Below are 5,678 nucleotides of genomic sequence, written 5' to 3'. Positions count from 1 at the left end.
TTTCTACCTGCTGCTTTCTGTCCCGGGTTTACAGTGACCCAGGGGTCACTATTTATAGGAGAGGAGGAAGGGTAGGGTGTAAAAAGACCCAAAGCCGTGAGAGGGGGGCCAAATCTGTGTAAGCCGCCCACAAATCCGTGTAAGGGCTTACACGGATTTGTGATCCCTAACATAATCCGTGCAAGCCCTTACATGGATTGTGTAAGGGTTTACACGGACCCCCCCTCGTGTCACCCCATTAATGTACGTGTCACCCTGAAAATAGGTACGTGTCACCCTGTTGAGCTTTGAAATAGTACGTGGTACCCTCTTACACCAAAAGATACTCCCCTAGATCTGGGGCTACTCCCTAGCCTGGGAGGCAGTAGCCTTTGGTGGAGTCCTTATCTCGTCAATAGCAGTCGGTAAGTCTTGGTTTTGGATAGGGTCTGGTTTAAGTTTAAGGTTTGATTTTGGTTTGATTTAAAAATTTGATTTTGGTTTGATTATTGTTTGATTATAGGTTTTATTAAAAGTTGGATTAAGGTTTGATTATGGTTTGATTTATGGTTTGAATTTAAGGTTTAATTTGAATTTGAATTATGGTTTGAATTTAAGGTTTGATTATGGTTTGATTATAGTTTGATTTTGGTTTGATTATAGGTTTGATTAAGGGTTTGATTTTAATTTGATTAAGGTTTGATTAAAATTTGAATTTGGTTTGATTTTAAGGTTTAATTATAGTTTGATTTAAGGTTTGATTTTGGTTGGATTATGGTTTGAATTTAAGTTTAAGGTTTAGGTTTAGGTTCGGGTTCTAGTTGGGTTTAGGGTTTAGGTTTTTGATTAGGGTTTAGGGTTTAGGGTTGGTTCAGGGTCTGGTCTGGTTCAGGTTTTGGTTTGGTTCAGGGTTTGGTCTGGGTTGGTTTGGTTTGGGTTGGTTTGGTTTGGTTTGGGTTTGTTTGGTTTGGTTTCAGTTGGTTTGGTTTGGTTGAGGGTTTAGGGTTTGGTTTGTTTTGGTTTGGTTCATGTTTAGGGTTTGGTTTGGTTCAAGGTTTAGGGTTGGGTTTGGTTTGGGTTGGTTTGGTTTGGTTTAGGGTTCAGGGTTTGGTTTGGTTTGGGTTAGTTTGGCTTGATTTGGGTTGGTTTGGTTCAGTTCAAGGTTTAGGGTTTGGTTTGGGTTGGTTTGGTTCAGGGTTTGGTTTGGTCTGGTTCAGGGTTTGGTCTGGTCTAGTTTAACTGGTTCAAAGTTCAAGTATGCATTACGGCACACCTAGGTATCCATTTTTTCCATACAAGATATCAATGAGATCGTATTTTCGAATAATTCCCAATGATATGGGAATCAAGCACCTACTAGGCTCGATTGTTAGGTTTTAGCAAAAGGTATTAATGACCACTTCCGGTCACCTTCCCTGCATCATTTAAATTTTGACCAATCACCAGTTCTGGGATAGTCTGGATTTGTGTCAAAAATTTAACTTCTTTCCAAAAGAGAAAATATATGTCTCCTCATTACCTGTAATTCATCATTGCCGAGGGAGGGGGGACAAAATTTGTTGTCTACAGAATACCCCTCTTTTGTCGAGACTGTGCAATAGCCGAAGGGCAAAGAAAAGAACAACAAAATTTTGTCACACTAGAGCATATACTACCGATATCCTATTCGGGGATAGTGGAGGTGCAATGCAAAAGGCGAGCGATTAGATTCTGATGGTAAAATTTAATGAAAACAAGAAATTAAGATGACAGTATATCCAATTGACTAATATTGGTATATTATACCACTAGAACTGGATCATACATGAAATTTCCTAGACTTGGCCAATAATGCAAGTATGAGGGAATTATCTCAAAGTATAATAATTTCTGATGAGGAAGAGAATACATACCTGAGAGACAAACTTATTGGAGAAATTGTAAGGATATCGTTCTTATAACGTACCTTAGCCCTTCTGATTATTTCTTAATACTTCTGATCTGAAAATTGACACTAAGATTAATATTTTCCAATATTATCATGGAAAATGAGGCTGAAATTGGTACTTTCTGGTACTGTTATGGAGATGATACCCTTATTATATCATTCGGTCAATGCAATCGGCACTTTTTGGCGCTGTTGCGGAAAAAGGATTTTCATATGCATCTTGGAATTGAAATGTCATTCTTATAATGGCACCTTGGTCAAGGAATTGGCACTTTTTGGCGCTGTCATGGAGATGACATTCTTATTATATCATCTTTACAACGTAATTGGCTCTTTTTGATACTGTTTGTAGAAATGAAGCTCTTTGCGCGTCACTTAAACACTGAAGTTGTACTTATGGTACTGTTAAAGAAATGTCATTCTTGTAATGGCATTGTGGTCAAGGAATTGGCACTTTCTGGCACTGTCATGGAGATGACATTCTTTTTTTTTTTTTTTAAACCTAAACAAACATAGGTTAGTACATATTATGCAAGGATGCAATGGATGATGGTGTTTTGTTATGTTATAACAATGTTATTCTTTTGCTTAGGTTTTGCACGATTCCCTTCTTTTTTATTCCCACCACTAATGTGCAAGTAGATAGAAAAGGCTAAATTTATTTCAACTCCAAGCTCCGGTTTACAACAAACGACAAACGGTTACATGGAAATACAATAAACCAAAAAGCCAGATCTTCACCGGTCTTCACTTAAGCGTTTGGAACTTTTTTCTTCTAAAAGACCTTACATCAGCTACCTTTGCCATAAATCTGCCAGCAGATATATGACACCAGTGGATAGCTTTTCCGGGGGATAAAAATTCACTGCTTCTCCTGGATCTATTTGAGGTAACTGATATTGCCGTTGCAGATGAATAGGTAGATAAAAGGACTTATGAGTCAAACCCGTCAGCTTGACATAATTGCACCCTGGGGTATTTATAGTGGGATTCTCAATTGGTGACCACTGACAGGTCCATTTGATATTATCTTAAGTTTTATCTTGAAGGTACTTCTGCCAACTAGCAATTAAGTGGAATTCTAGAATTTCCCTCTTTGTCTGGTACTGGATGGCTGTTAACTTACTATGTTGGAAAGGCCTTAACAGTTGTAGTTTCTCAGTCAACCAAAGTTGGAAAGCAGCAGGACACCCTATGTAGTGATTTGTACCAAATTTCGCAGAAATGACCATTTGGTCCAACCCCTTAAGTGTTTCAGCCAAGATTGTAGGAACAATGTTGCAACCTTCTCGAAGTTGTAACACTATTTTGATGATGGCGAGAATAGCTCCACATCCAGTATAACACAACAAGTATCGAGCTATCATACAAATTAGATAGACATCACCTCTACGCCACTGATCCATTCCCTCCAAATATCTGTATCGAGAAAAAGCTTTTGCTACTTTAAAGATGTCTATTTTCTGGAAAACCATGAACTTCTTCATTTCTTTTCTATTTCGTCCGAATAATTCTTGGATATCCTTGGTATAGTCTACTTGTAGAGCAGGACGAAAAATCTTCCTTTTGGGTGGGGAGAGCAAGCAGGCTCTGAATTCTTCCAGAGTTGGACAAATTTCTACTGACCCAAATGCTTGGGAACTTCCTTCAACAAGTTATGGCATAATTCCATGCAGCAAATCTGGCTAAGAACCTAAAGATTTGTTTCTTCTAACAGCTTAGAATCATCCACATTCATATTCACAGTCCACCTACATAGAGTCTCATCCAAAGTATTTGCACAGGGAAAAGCCATAATTGATTTGTTCCTGGAAGATACAAGTGAACAACCTGATCAAAAAATTGAAATAAACATATACAGGACATGGCAACAAACTCACAAATATTTTTGACCTATGAGAAGATACTTCTGATAGAAAGAAAAATATTTCATGTCCCGATAAGTTCTTCATCATAATTCCAACTTGTATGTTGAAGATAAGATATTACATTTGAAAGGGGAACAAAAAGAACCACAAGTGGAGAATGATCTGACTTGTGATTGATAATGCCAACTGGTGATTTTTGTAGACCCTTGATGATGGAGAAACGAATTACTAGGGAAAACAAGCTGTCTAGTAATTAAGGTGCCAAGTGGTGAGATGATGATCTTAAAGCATTGCTTTCTTTCTTGGACACTCGAGACATAACTTCAGATCTTTTTTTTTTTTCTTTTTTTCATTAATCAATGCCCTAAATTTTTATTTATTTATTTTTTTTTTTTAAGAATTTGGTACAGATGAGACCTCACTCGAACATGCCAAGTTGCCTACATATCCTTTGTGAGGAATCAAGTCAAACGTAGTTCATGTGGTTCCCCTAAATTTAAACATAATATTTTTTCAGTTGATCCATATTAACCAAACCTGAAAATTTATCTCCATCCAAATCTATGAGTAGTACAGCTTTTCTTGACAACACTTTCTTTACTATGAATGGACCACTCCAATTTGGTGGGAATTTTTCCTGAAGATCTTGTGTAGGTGCTCTTTGTTCTCTGAGAACCAAATCTCCAACTTCAATATTGCAAGGACGAATATTTTTATTGAATGCTCTTGCCATTCTCAACTGATACTTTTTCAAATTGTTCATAGCTTTCATTCTTTTTTCATCCAACAGATTGAGTTCATCATATTTAGCCTGTACCCATTCTCCTTTTGATAGCTTGCTTTCTATGAGGACTCGAAGAGAGGGCACTTGTATCTCAATTGGCAACACAACTTCTATTCTGTATACAAGGGAATACGAAGTTGCCCCTGTAGAAGTTCGAATCGACGTTCTATATGCCCATAGTGCATATGGTAAGTGATCCGCCCAATCTCTATGTGTATCTGCCATCTTTTGGAGAATTGTCTTCATATTCTTATTAGTTGCTTCCACTACCCCATTTGTTTGTGGACGATAAGTGGTGGATTTATGTCGTTCGATCCCAAATTTGGTGCAAAGTTTATCGACTTACCCTCGAAAATGAGTGCCCTGGTCAGATATCAGTTGTTGTGGGATCCCATGTCGATAAATGATATTCTCTTTCATAAACCGGCCACCTTTGCAGCAGTGAGGACTGAATATGACTATGCTTCCACCGATTTGGTGAAATAGTCAATTGCTACCATTATGAACTCATGACCATTTGAGGCTTTGGGAGTAATTTTTCCTATAACATCAATAACCCATGTAGAGAATGGCCAAGGGGAACTAAGTGAATGCAATTCTGTTGGCGAAATATGTATGATATTGGCAAATATCTTACATTTGTGGCATTTCTGAACAAAATCTACGCAATCTGCCTCCATTGTGCGCCAGCAGTATCTTAATTTTAGGATTTTCTTGGCTATCATTCTTGCATTCATATGAGGCCCACAGATACCTTGATGTATTTCTTCTATCACATTCTGCGCCTGTTCTTCATCCACACACAGTAGATGAATTCCATCGAAGAATCTTTTGTACATCAAATCGTCTTGTAATGTGAATTGGGTGGCAAATTTTTTGAGAAACTTCTTTTCCCCTGATGTTGCTTCCATAGGATATTTCCCTCCCTTGATGAAGTCCACAATAGGAGCAAACCAAGATCTTCCATCTGTTATCAAGGCATTCACTGAGCCGTGATAGATGGGCTTTACCTTTCTTTCAACTAGAAAAGGTCTTATTTGGGCCATAGGACTACACTCAACCATTGATGCTAATGTTGCAAGAGCATCGGTGAATCGGTTGCTATTTCTCTGGTAGTATT

The sequence above is a fragment of the Macadamia integrifolia genome, chromosome 2 (assembly GCF_013358625.1).
Source record: "Macadamia integrifolia cultivar HAES 741 chromosome 2, SCU_Mint_v3, whole genome shotgun sequence".
NCBI lineage: Eukaryota > Viridiplantae > Streptophyta > Magnoliopsida > Proteales > Proteaceae > Macadamia > Macadamia integrifolia.
This window is presented reverse-complemented; position numbering follows the sequence as displayed.